The sequence below is a fragment of the Opisthorchis viverrini genome, assembly GCF_000715545.1.
Source record: "Opisthorchis viverrini unplaced genomic scaffold opera_v5_266, whole genome shotgun sequence".
Classification (NCBI taxonomy): domain Eukaryota; kingdom Metazoa; phylum Platyhelminthes; class Trematoda; order Opisthorchiida; family Opisthorchiidae; genus Opisthorchis; species Opisthorchis viverrini.
This window is the reverse complement of record NW_008751919.1, coordinates 375,393-392,265: the sequence shown is the minus strand read 5'-3', so window position 1 is coordinate 392,265 and position 16,873 is coordinate 375,393.

The following is a 16,873-nucleotide window of genomic DNA, read 5'->3' as shown; positions in this document are numbered from 1 at the left end:
CATGCTCCTTCTCGAACCCAATTTAAAGCACTATTAGACATTTATTTATGCGAATCCTCGCGCTGGCTTGCATGCTGCCCCGCGCTGAGAACATAAAGAGCAGTGCTACACCCTTTTTTCACTTGTGCCTTTCAGGTGAACGACAGCCACTGACCGACAAGAACAAAACCGACCCGGAAGACTTGGGCAAAAGCCTCGATCCTGTGTATCAATCCGTGAATCCGTGAATCCGTGACGTGCTGCTGTTTGATGATAGCTGTATGGCCATTTTGGAGTAACATGCAACCTACACAGTGAAGTAAAGGCGTTAAACCCCTGTAAGTGTCGAAAGACTTTGAATAATGAAAAAATAAAGAAGAGGGAATTTGCAGATAAGGTGAAATACGTTTCAACAAAAGATAATATATGCAACGTCATAAGGTATTCCTGGCTTGCCCTGAATAGCAAGGCTTGCGAAAATGAACGGCAGGTGACCCATGAACACTATATTCTCTAATTCACAAGTAAAACTGGCTGCCTAATCAAAGAACTGGTTCTTGTTTGTTTGTAGTAGGCATTTGAGGAGACCAACGGATTGATGCATTCAGTGACCTTCACTGGATCAAGCGACGACAACAGCAATTGATATGGGATTGATGGCTCAATTCTGGATCGTCTTAGGGCCGGTCGTAGCACCTTTGGTCATCTCCACTACTCAACTAGATACTTAGTTGGCAACAATAGGGTTCAAGGTATACTCTACTCCCTTCAGTCTGCGAAAATGAATGCTTTTTTATGAGTTAGCAGTAAGAACACAATGTGAATGGGGCATATTCGTCAGGATCAGGGTGCCACGTGGAGTTCCATAAAATATACAGGTGGTGAAAACAGGCGAATGACGATGCTGAAGGGAAAACCTATTGCTACAATTCAATCACGAGGAACATCATTCAGGCTTAGTTTGCACGTATTATGATACGGTCTAATATGGTATAATCCCCCTCCTAATTGGACCACTGAATTAGTCACCATTTTTGTAGGCTACGGGATTTTATACCACCAAAGCGTGGCATCATTGACCGCACGGTATGAGTCATACAAGTCCGTCATAGCCAACCCGATAAGCAGTTTACTCTGGCCCCAATAAAGCTCCATTTGAGGCTCAAAACGCAAGAAAATATATGACCGGGGAAATGACCTTCAGTGCATGCGACTGTGTTGATATCCCAGGACAACAGATCTGGAGCTGTTCCAAGTACGGATTTGTCAGTAAACTGACTATCGCCTTGTTTGCGACAGATGCCATCTGCCTGTTGATCGCTAGCACGTCAATTTATCTTCTCTATCTAGTGTTGTCCACTTCGATGCGTCTTGTATAGATATGGACGTGTGGGAATTGAAATCACTTGGGCGCTAAACGCGTCATAGCCGATGACAGGTAAGCTGTCGTGTTGATACTCGATGCTAAATGGTCACCTGCATTCTACCACAGGATTACATGTGGCGCAAGGAGTAGATGTCACAGACGAGTACACCGATGAGCATGCACACATTCGAGATTAGTAGAACATTACACTGAAAGGACAAAATGGATGCCAACCAGTCGATATCGAAGCACACATGGTGATCGAGTAGCTACAGTACTCTCTATAAACTGATCAAACTGTCTTATCAGCTCACCACACACAACATTTACTTGTGAATAATGCAGGCTACCAAAATCATTGTCCGAATCAATTCTTATGAGTGTCTATCTTGGTTCTCCAAAACGCTGCTGTCCAGCAACGATCACTGGTTTTCTAAAGCCCCAGAATTTCAGTCTCCCATCAACGAGAAGGCCGTCGGTTTATTCTACTCGCCTAGCTCAGATTTTATTGCATGGAAGAGGAAGTGAATGAAATTTATCGAAAGGTTATACTTTCACGTTATTGCTACGTGTGTTCGTGTTGTTCGTGGCGAGCACGCAGACAGGTTTCGCTGGGGTGATTAAGATGTAGAATTTGGGCTGAAAAACCAAGGATGTGGAACAGGCAATTATCATCTGAGTTAAACGGTTACATTTATTTGTCTGCTTGATCCGCTGGCAAAGTTCTAGTGATTGTACATTAGGGAATGTCACAATTGACCGACTAATGCTCAAACTCATTGCTTATTTGACCAATATGTTGGCTGGATTGCTGGATACGTCGAGGTCCCCTGGAGACCTTTCTGTCATGATCGTTATTTAATTGGCCGCAACGGAAATCCTGTGTCCGTTAGGACAGAAGTAGTTTTGAGTTTACAGGAACGATTATGTTAGATTTAAGTGATTTTCGATAAACCGTACCTCATCAACGTGTTTTGTAGGTACACTGGTTAACGTCGTTAGTGTATTCATTACATAGTATTACTGTACTGAATCCACACAGTCAGACCTTTTTTTCACGTTCCAAATTTCCCGTTTTTATTACTCCAAGAACCCCTTATGTTGGTCCCCGACTTCGCTGACAAGCGCTTCTTTGGGGTTTTCCGTGAGTCGTTAGCTGGCCTGTGATACTATTCCAACATCTGATTTGAACTCACGATCGTAAACTGAGTCCATCCCTTCTTACACATGCAGACATCGCGTCGGATTCTCTGGGAAGACTGAAACCCACAATACTTGATTTTTTTTCATAAGCGCCACGTTTCCTACCGATAGTCTTGTAATTTAATACAGATATAACTGGCCAGTTGTTCTCCTTGGAAAGCCAGAATTGAAGAAAACAATAAATCGCAACTCAGAAACTGTCTCCATTTCTGGCTGAAAGTTTCAGCAATCATGGCTGGCAACCTCAACGTTGTTCCGGGCTTTCTGGATGAGTGGTCAACTATTGAAATGTGTCTCCTGTCTGGGCGGGTCAGCCGTTCCAATACATCTAACCGAACCCCTGATACAGAACGGTTTCACAGCGGGGACATCTGGCTGATGAACAGGGGTTGACAAACCTGGTTTTCTATGCATCTTTTGGTTACCCTAATGTATTTTTTAACGAATCGCTTTTGTCACATTTTTCTTGTCCGTCTCCTGTGTAACAGAGTTTCCCATAAACTTCCCTGGTGTACTGTATGGTGGTAGTGCAGACCGGCAATGGTCGATTGCAAGGATTACTTTCGGTATTGACTCATTATGGCTGTTGTGTTCACATTGGTTGATTTGAAAAGCGCGCCTGACTGTGACGGCCAATGACTATCACTCACATAAACAATCGCACGTTCAGTGAAAAAAATTCACATGGATCAGAGTTGTATCGCGCCACACACACATTCTTGCAACTGATGTGTACAACTAACTAGGTGGTATTTGGACTTGCCATTTCATCCTGGGATCTGGGAAGAGCCGAGCTGAGTAAAGATTCCAATATCATGAAGCTCTCCAATAAATGTTATAATAACCATAAAAAAATGTCACATTCGGAAATACGCAACATGTGCTCGGCTTAGAACCGCATTCCTAATGTTCCATGAAGAGAATATACCTATGTTTAAGCGTAGTCTGCAGCGAATCCTGGGGGAACTACAGCAAAATTCCCTGTGTTACACAGAATCCCCTCTTTAGTGACCATTTTCGAACGCGAATAACTAAGAATGCAAACAAGTACCTCAGGTATATTTCATGAAATCTACCTCGAATTCACCGAGAAGAAACTAAAAAGTACGCCATAGATAAGCGAGCATAAATACTTCACTGACCTGACTGACTTGTGGAGGACTAGGACCTTATAAGCGTGTTCGGACAAATTAACAAGCAAAGTAACCAATACAAAATCACAAAATCACAATAGAAAAGGAATGAGTAGTCAAATGGGGACTCACGAATGTGTAGATCCAAAAGTCCACTACACCGATCCAAATGCAGTAACTGGCTGTGAAAGGAAATATTCCCTTGTCGGAATTTCCCACGGATGGTTCCGCGTGCGTGATATATTCCACGGTAGGAAAATTATTCACGGCTAAAAAATGTCACAGGGATAAATCCCTGTGACGTTCAACAGTTGACACAAACACAGAGATTTGTTCCCACTGGTTCAGCGGTCAGCAAGCAGTTCAACGGGGCGTAAATACAGTCGTTCAGCAAGAAGTCAGCAGGTCGCGCCGGAGAACTGTGTATTCGTAACATTAAAACAAACGTCATGATACAATGTGTAAGACAGTTACAAAGTGTGGTTTAAGTTCAGGGAGGATGGTAAATGTGAGAACGGATTACAGACACTACAATGCCCAACTTAGTTAACTCACGCTGAGTGCGTTTGGGATCAACTGTCAGACTTTCATTTTATGAATTTTTACACACGTCTAAACTGTTAGACATTGAGTAGCTTTTGGAAATAAGTTCACAACTCACATGCTCCTCAAAGGACCAAACTGAGACCGTGATCTCTTTACGTAGATCTCCTTGAAAGGTACATCATGTGTTTACAGTTCCAACAAGCTCAACTGTATCGGTTACGACCGGCCAAAACTAGGAGCGAATGCCTTACGTTGTTATGTACAGTCTGGACAAGTCTGCAAAGAACGACACGTTAAGTAGCCATTGTAAACAAACGAACATTTTTATAGCAGAGTCAAAAGCCAGAATCTCTAGGATTGTATGAACAGTTGAAGAGTAACCATCGTCTAGAAATTGTGCTTCATCAATGAATGTATGCGTGGTGCATACTTTAAGTTAGAAATGGCTGTGCCTATGCACTCTTTAAGGGAGGAGATGGCAACCTGCCAGTACACGGGACGCCTCCCACGGTTAACAGAGAGGACACACAAAATGTTTTGCGAACCTCCAGAACACAGACACTACTTTGGGATAGGGAGGCTATCATATCTTGACTAAATAGATAGCCCATATCATTCGACCTGTGCGAACAGGTATACGGTATAATGTACACCATAGGATGCCCGTGAAGACAGCTTTGACCTAGGGACATCCTGACATCGCTTTATGGGATCTTATCAAATCACCTATCATTTTATTACACTTATTCACTCGCACTATCCGAACGAATTAAACGCCAATATAGCCCTCTTCTGGAAAGGAACCTTACTCACAGATTTACCTCTCCAAATTAAAAACTCCACCCATCTGTTAGCCTGACCGGTTTGAAGTATTCTTCCAATCGCTTAAATATCTGAGAGGTTTCCTGAGGAAAAACAGTAACCCAGACGAGGGGGCGTCATTCGGTGTTTATATGGTGACAGGCAACTTTCATCAACGATGCTAAATCGTTCGAACTACAGAAATAGGTATTGTCAATGAATCTGCGGCGTGAATTACCTCACTAATTGTCGTAAAACGTCTTTTGATTTCAACTGAAACCGTGTTTTTATACTACTCAGAAAAGAACGACACTTTGTGTGGTTTAAGTCAGATAAGCTGTTTTGTGTCCTCAGTAGCTGATAGAACGATCACCTTCACAGTGTTATGCAACGCTGAGACATTATGTTTCTCCGACACTGAGGTAGATGTTATCCTCCATAGAATAGTCAGCGGGAAACACTTTTGGATCGTTACCCACCTACCAGTTGTACACAAAGCTTGCTTGATGTAGCACGAAAAATTCGGGAAATTTCAATACAGCCCTTGTCTTGTCAGTGAAGCTACACTATGGTGAATAACCAAAAACATTCTACAGGTGTTTAATCCCCATTGGGAATCATCCACAGTGCACGTCTCACGAACATTCGGTAAGCAGCTTCGAAAGTGAGACCTCTGGGTGAACGCTCGGTCACCAGTACCTAAACAGCAATGTGATTGGATCACACTCAGACCGGATATAACGCCTCCCATCCTCCAATCACGAAATCCAAATCACGTGATCACGTGTTGATTGGCTTCTCGTGTGACAACTTTTCAGATGGATGTTTTACTCGTCAGGTGCATTATATTCTTCGTCTAAGCTACTAATATTTCGTTGGCTTTATTTATACGACGGAATTCCCAATAAAATGTTCGATTTCCGAAAAACTGGTAGAATTATGGGATGGTTATGTTTTGAACATGAGTTTCGGGCTCGCGAACCAGTTGACTCTACATGGAACTGAGTGTGCTGATTGGTTTTTCAAATAGTAGTACGTTGGAAACGGCTCAGTTTGTGGCAAAAGATTACAAATAGTACACCTTAATTCGTTTGACCAACTCCTTCGCACGTCAGAGTGGCACAAGACTGTGTCCCTTCTACCGAACACCTGAGCAGATCCTCTACACAAATGGTCACCCGGTAACCTTCACAAACCAGGAATTTGGAAGACACGAGTTAGGTGTCAGGAAAAACATGGATGGTGGTCTCCGTCCGCCTCACAGAAACCCACAATATAACCACTTTTCAAAGAAAAAACGTAACTACTAAACTGAGTTACACACTTGTTTGGTTGTAATAGGAGACTGCATCCCTCTTTTGTGATGATCTCTTCCAAGTGAGTATGCTGTACCAGGTGGCATTTTGTTTCACATGATGTTATATTAGAGGTCTCAATACTTTGAACGAACGTAAAACACTACGCACTGATTGGGAGCTCACCAGCGGTTGCACTCTTTATATCTGGGGTCATCAGGTAGGCGCAGTTCATCATTCAACAAAACGGAAGAGACGTGGATAACCAGACCAAAGGAACTGTTAAGTGTGTTTATGGTTGAGTCAGAGGTGACTAATTAAATGGGGACAAACACTGCCTACACAGATGAAAGGTAAAACACAAAAGTGTTCCAGCAGAGCCGGACTGCTACGTAGATCGTAACTGGTCAATAGTGTAGAATCGCTAGGTCTCTGAGAGACCCTCGCTCATTCTCGTTTCGAGCGACAAAGTAAAATCAACTGTTAGTACTGTACTTGATCTCATATTATGTAGTCCAGTTCCACGAATATGAGTACCAATAATGGGTATATACGAAGCATGAATTTCTATAGTAGAGCAGGCACTGTCAAACTTGCAACGGTCTCATTTCGAAAACGATACGTTATTAGATTTTTTCTGTGCCGTGTACCAAGTCTTCAGAGCACTCAAAACGACACCAGTGACAGCAATCCTATCCGAGTATACTACTATCCTAATCTACCCGCATTTATAAGTAGTCACAACCACTTTAAATGTGAATCGCAAAACTTCGCGTCGGAATGGAAGACCAAATGGAAGAAATTAAAAAGTCTATAAAATATTGCTGAGATTGTTGTGTATTGAAAAAACATGTATTGAAAACATGTAATGAAAAAACACAAATCGCAAAATCAATAATTTAGGACCACAAAGGTGGATAAGTAACGCGAAGGATTTATTGCTTTTGTAGAAGCAGCGAAACAGTGTCTGTTAGATTCTGTGGCCTTCGGTTTGACGAGAAATTTTCACATGTGACAGCAAAGTAGGGGTGGAAATTTATCGGACGAGATCGGGACAAATCTGTTACGTTTGACACACCGGTACTTTGGGAAGCTGGTACTATGGCATGCTTGAATGTATACAAAAAACGCAGTGACCATACTGGTACATCCTACTGTACATCGTACTGTAGAGCAAGCTAACCAGTTGTGATGTCTATGTGTTAGCTGGGTGATGTATGAAAGTGATGAACTTATGCCATCGCGATTTGCTAGACTAAGCCCTCGAACGATAAANCCAATTCGCGTTGACGAAAACTCGGGGATTTCGCCTACCTGATGAGCCCCAAGAAGGGTGAAACCGGTCATGGGCTCTCGAAGAGTTTTCAGCAACCTTGTGAGTAGTTTCCTTTATGAAAATATACTACGATATCTCGAATATCGTGTCAACTGAATCAAGAGGCGGCCCGTGTGCAGCATATTCAGTTGTAGAATATCATAAACGAGAGATTCGGTTGAGTCTCTTGTGAAAACCAAATTGATTTGCAAATGTGTGTGTTTCTCGGGGACACTGGATGAATTTCGGCTATATTTCCGATGACCAATTGAAGAAGGAGAGCTGCGGCTCAGTTGACTACAACAGGGAGAAAATGAAATATCAGTGAGAAATTACGAAGGAAATTAGCCAATATACACTCATTTGCAAACTAATTTGGTTTTTCGAGAGACTCACCTGGAACCCAGCTGAATCTCTCGTTTGTGATGTTCTCAGGCAACTGAATGTGCTACACCAGGCCGCCTCATGTTTCAGTCGCTATGATATTCGAGATATCGTTTGCCAATGAGTATATATTCGCTAATTTTATGCAATTTGGTTTTAAGCTAAACATAAGGTTGACGGAAACCCGGGGACTGTGTATACCTGATGAGCCCCAAAAAGGGCGAAACCGGTCGTGGGCTGTCTTCGCTAATTGCAATTTGGTTTTAAGCTAAACATAAGGTTGACGGAAACCCGGGGACTGTGTATACCTGATGAGCCCCAAAAAGGGCTGTCGACGGATTTTCAGCAATCTTGTGAGTAGTGCATTAGGACCTGGAACACTGGAACACTTTCTTTGTGTACATATGGATTCGATCGAGGGTTAGCCTTTTTACGCAGGGGACACATGTACGGATGGCAACTCAGTAGTATCTAACAATATGACCAAAGGAACTGAGTTATCTTATGTTGTCGGTGCAGCGTGACGGAACCATTGGTAGACTGCACTTCAACGTCATATGGTGACGTCCGATGTGACCATTTCTCTCCGCTGCCACGGTAGTCCTTAGCCAAGATCTAATCATCGGGCTTATAGGTGGTGCAGTTGGCACCATGATGGTGGTTGAACTGTCACTCCATTTGTATATTCCTTTTCTGTGAGTGTGGAGAAGATGGGCGTACGACATCTATAGTTGAACGGACTTTACACCCGAGAAGCGCTTCCGCTGGTGGGTTGTTGATCTGCCCATTTGGGTTAGGTGCCGCATGGTAGCTTAACAAGAAGGTTTCGGTAATCCCCGCTGACGTTTCCTGTCATTCAGGTTTTTTAAGTGCTCGTGTGAAAGTGTCAGCAGGGCGTTCGACTTGGCTGAAGATAGAATGACGGTGATCTAATGTGGTGAACGTCAATTCGCTTGTAAAACAAGGTTAATTCCGACGAGGTAAATGGACTGCTCTTATCTGAAGTCAGTGTATCTGGCGTATCGCAGCGAGTGAACATGCGAGTGAGCCGACAGTTTGTGGAGCGAGAAGTGATGTGATCTATCCTGATTATCTCCGACCATTTGCTGTAAGCGTCAACCCCAACAAGATACTGCTGATTGTCAATTGGTCCAGCAAAATCAAAATGTAGAAGCGAACAAGTGTTAGTTGGTGCAGGCCACAAAGGTAATTCGGTCTTTGGCGGCGATTCTGCAGAACGCTGATATTTGGAACAGGAATGCACAAGTTCTTCTCACTATTTGTTCATACGTGGCCGGCAGACATAACTCTGCGCGCCAAGTTTTTCATGCGCTTGATGCCTGAGTGTCCAAAATGAAACTGTTTTAGTACCCGCGCTTGCAGTTTGGTTGGTAGTACAACACGTTTATCAAACAGAAGGCAACCGTCGACATAGAGAGTCGTCAATGGAATTAGAAGTGAATGACCCGTGTCACTGACAACGGTCAGCGTGTTCGGTGATAGTACAATACTTGTTGGAGCACGTGGTCTCATCTGACTTCGTCACGGTTCACTGTAGAAATATCTGGAAAACATCGAGTGGATGCAGCGCGTACGGTGCAAACTTCCGGTTCGACGGAAATGGAAGCCACAACCGCATCTTCTGCTGGTTGTCGTTCTGAGTTCATTAGTCTTGATAAGGCGTCTGTCTGGCCAATGGTATCCGTAGACTGGCATTTGAAGAATGATCGCCCAGCGCTGGAGATGAGTTGCCTGGGTATACCGGAACACCTGTCTTCGAACCAGAAATGTTGACAACTGGCTTATTGTCGGTGATAAGTGTGAAATGGCTATTGTGAATCATTCTGTGGAAATTCTTGGCGGTAAATACGATTGCAAGTGCTTCTTTTCCTGTTTGACTCCTATTGATTTTTGGGTGGTGTCAAAGATCGGTGATGGCCTTCTCGGATCCATCAGGGAATGTGTGGGACATGACTTTTCCGATTTGGACGCTAGAATAATATCCGTAGATGAGTTATAATGTCTGACGACAGAAAGGATTCGACTGTGTTGAAAGCCAATTGACGTTGATGTAACCATGTTCAGAGAACATCCTTTTTTAGGACGTGGTTGAGGGGACCACGAACACGTCCGGCTGAAAAGCACTGTAATGGCTCACCAACCGGAGGAAAGATCGCAGGAAGGGGACATTCGTCAGTGAAGACAATCATTAAATTGCAGTAGTGTTTTCCGGGTCAGATTTATCGAGCATAAGACCCAAATATTTGATAGTCGTGAGAAGGACTGCACACTTTTTCGGTTGGAGATGGAAGCCGTGTTCCCGAATTTGATTTCGTAATGAGGCTAAGAGATGAAGGAGTTTTTTTTTGATAAGATGTTTCCAGTTTTTAAAAAAATTTCATGTGCGCGATTTCGCGAGATTTGTTTTAAGATGACGGTCTAACGGAGAATAGGTCTCCCGACCCTTACTGCATGTAGAATTTGATTATACAATGAACTTTAAAGGACGAAACTTCCATGTTGAGGAAGCTTGAAACAACTTATTACTTATCCAGAGATTAAATGAACATAGGCCTCCAGTAGGGATGAACAAAATAATTCAGGATTGCATAATTATTCTGTCTGATGGGTACAGTGTAGTCTGCTGTCATTTTGTTGTATTCAAAACGCCTAAAGTGCTCCCTAAACTCACTGACACCAGTATTAGTGTTGAGTATTCCATTATGAGTAGTGGTAACCCACCCATCTCTTTTGTCAGATGTGAGGAGTCGAAACTCCGGCACAGCCATTCGATATGCACTACCGATGAGCTCTAACAAGAGCGAAACTCGAGTCCATTGCTTACCTCCTTTAGGGTGGACAACCCAGAATGAATACGGCCGCACAGGAGGACGATTACTCAGAAGAGAGTGAATGTGCCTTCAACAAAATCCCACGACCCCAAACATCTATTCCATATTCGTCAACGGTGCTGATAAAACTGTATAGTTCAGTGGAGAATTTGTATTGTGAGTGAAATCACTCTCTCTTGAAAGCCCAGAACCATTGGTCTCAACTTTGTTGGAAGTTACCATCATCGGGAAATTCACGAATGTCCGGAGTGGTTCGAACTCCTAGTCTTCTGGCGGTTGAGTGAAGACAACAGCGCCTGGTTACAAGTTGCTGATCGACGGTGTATCTATCTCGTCATTTGATTGCATTGCGCATGTGCCCGTGCAGTGTAAATTCCAAGAGTAAAACGCGAGTGGCGTATTTTGCAGCCCACATTCGAGTTCGCGACAATTCTGATCAGAATCTCCTGGTTGGAAACTGTAGTTTATACCTACCTAGTGGGCCTCAGGCTCTCTGATTATTCCTGAAAGCTATGCCATCTCTCAGCCGTGTGATTTTGCCGTCTATCCGCTTACATTCTGCGCGAAAAATATTAGCTATTGATTGACCACAGAAGTTACTTACACCGATTCGGTTCTCGATACGTTGCAACAGAGAGCGGCCACGAGACTGGAGGTCACGCGCAGACTTCACTGCAAACAAATTTCCGCAGCATGTCTCATCCATCTGTGCCAAAATTGCACGTTCTGTTTATTGAACTTGCTGTCTCAACACGCTGCCTGCAACAATCTGCGCTCGATCAGGCCATGTGCGAAGTGTATGAGAAACACTCTGGTCACTAGTCCGTCTCGCACAGTATGGGAAAAGCAGCCTGCCACTTTCGGTCAAGTAATCGTTTTGAGGCTGAAATAGTGAACTTCAGCAACGTTTCCATTCAATGGAGATTTCATCCTGGTAATGAAGCCGATGTATGTAGAAAAGCCAAGAGGCTCTGTACAACTCACACCTCCCTACTGGGAATTACCAGTAGTGTGCATCGCACGGAGAGTTTAGACGCCGCAACCTTCCTACCAGCGGCTAAAAACTTTATCCTTTGGTGATGGTACTTAGCTTTCACTTGGACAGGACATAGGGCTACTCACCCTTCAATCAAGGAAATCACATCGGGCAGCCAACTGTGTTGACCAGCTGCTCAAGTGACGATATGTCAGGAAGAAGTTTCGCATATCCACTGAAATTACCCTTTCTCTGAGTTGCTTACTGCTGCATAGGCAGTCCTCTCTGTCCTCTCCATCCTCTGGTTACTAATCAATTCTCTAATGGAACTATCCCCTAGATTCCTTCCAATGTGAACCGAATTTCACCGACTGTCCCTAGAATCCAACGAAAATGTGTAACTACCCCATGGAGTTTTTTAAATTACTTATTTGCAGATGGTTGTCAGTTTTTTGGGTTTGTAGTTAAATTATTTTCCACTCGAACGGTTATTGTAGATAGTCCAAAACAAAGAGGGAAGCACCAACTGGACTTGGATATGGTACTAGGTGAGGCCATATCGGGTTTAGAACCTCTACCGTACGACGAAAGCTTGTCATCACGCGCTGGTCACCCTGAGCAGACAAACACACCCACAACTGAGTGATATGATCAGCTTGCCAAGCATGTTGGATTGGATCGATATATCACGAGGAAGAGAAGCTCCCGGGGCTCAATGGAGACTACTCACCTTCCTCATCTGTTTGGTGGGTTTCCTGCAGAGGTACCAGACTTCGTACAAACTAAACAGGGTAGCTAGAAACCGATCACACGCGAAGTTCTCCTCTGATTTTTCATTGAGCAATTCATGCACCATCCGTCTGCTATTCACACAAGCTCAGCTAATTATGCATCGAAGTGATGGGAGGAGATGACCAAGCATAAAAGCGACCTTCATTGGCTTTGTACTGCATCTGGACCATGTATTCCTGTGCAGTTTTACTTAAGAAATTGCATGCGACTGAAGAAGACCACAGTACAACCTTGGTTGAGGAGTATGCATTTTCACCAGCGATGAATATTATTATTATTATTATTATTATTATTATTATTATTATTATTATTATTATTATTATTATTATTATTATCATCATCAACATCATCATCATCGACAACATGACATCAGTGTTCAACACCAATGCTTCACTACCATACAACCATGACAGTGAATATACTGTGGAACGATTAACCTCCACGGTGGTTGCGAGATACCTAGCGACCGCTACAATCCACTCACCGAGCGTATCCCTTTCAAGAGCCGCAGTTCGTGCAACTTCACATCTAGTGCCTTCAGTTGAAAGGTGGGAAACAAACAACCGAGTAAAGCCAGTGCAATGAGGCGTTGGAATGAACTCATTTACCGCGTAGGCTGAATATCGACGAAGCATTAAACATTCTTCACCGTAGGCTTGATGTTTATCTCTCTTAGAGAGAAGAATATGTGAAGTTATGAAAGGCCATGCAGACGCTAGAAGTTGGATGTTTCAGATGATAATGCCGGCCTTTTCCTCCTTAGCTGAGTTATATGACATCGTAGTGCACTTTTCACAAGAGTGTTGAAGGTTATGGTACAAATGAGGTGCAATTTCCTGGTAGGTGCAGACCTTCAGGAAGTTACCTCTTTCGTTCAGTCTCTTAAGAGGTGACACAATTGGTGTATACTATGCTACGAAAACAGTGTATATGTAAGCGTTATGTATAGTCTTTTCGCAACAGCGTCATTTGGAACTTTGGAAAGTCCCGTGATGCGACCAGTGGAAAAAATGAACACACCTTACTGGGGATTGCTATCTCTTGTCAACCAGACTGAAGTGTCCTCCAAAGGGAACTTCGCCAAATCTCAGCGAAAGTTGTCTCCTACAGGTTGTGAACATGCGTTGTTTAGCTGGGATCATCCCAGGACCAGGCCAACTGTTTAATATCATGCCTGACAAAGTTTTGTTTCTGTCTACGAATGAAACAGTGGAACTGGTCGATCATGCCAGCCTTAATAAATTCCCTAAGACAATCGCTTTGATTTGATACATGTGCACACATCTTACAGCACTGGAAACAGTCAGTTTAATATATCATTTCCAAATGTGACCCCTATTTTTGTTATAAGATGAGAATACTTTCTTTGGATATCGATCACCGAGACACTGTATTGGATAGTATGTATCAGGCGGCAACGTAAAACCTTACAAGCCTACACAAATTCGCGCAGGTCCACATGGGAACTTGTGACTTTATGTCGTTCATGTGCCCCCTATTTTGGATTATGAGACGGGGCCGGAAAAAAACATGCACCGTTTGTTTAAACTCCTCCAACAGAACAACAGAGTGTTGCTGTCAAAGTGATTGATGTGACTTTGAATGACTCGGTTTTCTTTTCTAAATGCAAACATATCCAAACGATTTTCTGATGTCATGCGGTGAATCAATGAAAGTCGAATAGGGGAGGCTATTACACTATCGGACCCTAACCACACGGTTTACAGTATCCTGTTTATAGGTGGAAAGCTCTCGGCAGCTCTATATAAGGACCTCCGTACGACGTTTCACTTAACCAAACTCAAAATGCGGAGAACAGTCTGGTTATGCAGATTATAAGTACATTGTGCGACGGAAGAGCACAGGATGTACTTGGAATTTGCCTGACACTTCGATCGATGTCAGCAGCTGTCAGCCTGATTTGCACTGCTCCATCAAGGTTTTACTCACAACCAGTCAGGCTTAATATCAGGAAGGCCAGATTCCTGAAAGCAAACAATGAATGCCCCAAATCTACTGAAACCCACAGCCGCGCTAGATGTTGACCAGACATACAACGCCCCCTCAATATGTAGTGCGTGACAGCCTTGTATCGAACCCAGACAGCGCGAGTCAGCGTTGGTCAAGGTCAGACAACGCCCCCACAATATGCAGCGCGTCGCATCTCCGTGTCAAAGCCAGACCGCATTGGACCAAGTTAGATATCCGCCAATAGCTAACTTCGGACTGCTGTACTTTCGCACTCGCACTCGCTTGTTCGGAATATGGCTGTTGTGTTCCCTTCTTTGAGCCTTTTTTACCGGCACTAGGCACTGGAGCGTGTCAGTAGCCAGATACCACAGATTGGCGAATCAACAGCTTTTCAACCGGGTTTTCATATTACTGTCCGTAGGTGTTCCTGGGTAAACTTGCGCTTTCTAAACTTGTTATTCAATCGACTACTAGCAGTATAAACGGTAACAGTTGTGTTTATCGATTTTCCAAGCAACCCTACGAAGAGGGTTGTGTATTATTGAAAGCGTGACTGGTCTTGCTGTTGGCGGCCAGTGGGCCCAAGGAGACTGTGGGTAACTACAAACTGTAGCTGATATGTGAGCTCACTGCCGAGACATTTAGGTTGACTGGTTACCGGTTAGTTCGTGACGCCGTTAACAGTTCAGGCCAATAATCGGTTGCGACAAGCCATCGGTACGTAAGAAACGGAGATTGAGGAATTCCGCATTGACGATCAAAGGATAGCTGAGGAAAGGCATCATTAGAGGAGGTAGCTGTTTCATTGGAGCATTTAAGCCTCCTCAGCAAGCCTCATTGTCGTTAGCTGGAGAGTTTTCCTTGCATCCGAAGCCACTTTGTACTAGTATTCGGAGGTTCAAGGAACACCACTATTGTGCTAGATAATTTTAATGTGGATATATTTTCTCTTCGGTTTAGTTTCCTGGTATTTTTCTAAAAATGCAGTCATTCGCAAGACAGTTCGGGGTTGGACGGGGCTGAACTGGTCGACTGGAGCCACATTTTCACCTTTCGAAGTGTACGTTAGGGATCTCTAAGTACATGCTGTTCGGAGTGTCAGGATAGGTGCGTTCGTGTCACCTACACGGATCTGTAAGGCGTTAGATGCATCTAGGTACGCATGCAGGTACGTGGCAAAATAATGTTTGGCTCCACTCAGAAAAAATAAGCCTTCGAATGTTCTCAAGATGAAAGATCGTGTTTCGGTTTGAAGAAACCAGCCCATAGTCTTTGGACTTTCAGAGACCAACGGCCGTCCTTCCAGAAGTTCCACTTCGTTTATACCATCTGCTCGAAAAGTAATCATGGACTAAGCGCACACTCGCTACATTAAATAGTACATCCTTCGTTATTTAATTGAGCTCATCAGACTGGTTTGCCCCAGAAGCTCCAACTGTACCCAGTAAAAGTCACACATTTGGGAGGATAAACCTGGCGTTTTCATTCGAGTTCTTCAAACCAACAAATGTTGTTTCATTATCAAGAAACGAATGAAGCACACTTCACTAATAGTCGTGTTATTTAAATCCCGCATTGAGGCAAAAAAACAAGCTATAGTCCTCTGACACATTGAAAGGGAAGTCGGTCGAAGGCCCACAAGGTCCTGTTTGAATCTACAAACATGTGATGAAACGTTTACATTCAACTTTTCCATTTCAGCGAACAAACCAAAGGCCAAAGTTACTACTCTTTGGATACGAATGATAAAGTACTTTACAGATGCCGAAAGTTACGTGTGCTTCTATCCAGCTTAGGTCGAACTAAAGCACGACTAATAGACAATTTCATATCCATGTATGTTGAACTGTCTAGGAATGCGTTGGTTCGCTTGGGGGCCGATTTGACGTCTTGTATGGAAAGTAAAATCGAAAGGTCAATAGAACCACGATATTTGCAAGTAGTGTGCTTAGTTTTGCGCTTAACAGCATGCCAACACAGTATACCTTATAGCGGACCTGTATCGGTTTCCCGATTGATCTGACGCGCTCAAATATGTCAGTGGACCTTAGGGTTCAGCCACAAGCACAGCTCTCTGGTGTAACACTGAGGGGCACGAATGGAGGTTGTACAGCAGTTTAGAGTGGTCATTTCAATTGTAAATATACGAAAATGTCCGACACAGTTGTTGCAAAATGCCGACTGGTATCTCCTAAAACCAATTAGACGCGCCCAGCGCTACTCAGTATATGGTTTGTTCCGCGCAACAATAGTCACAGAG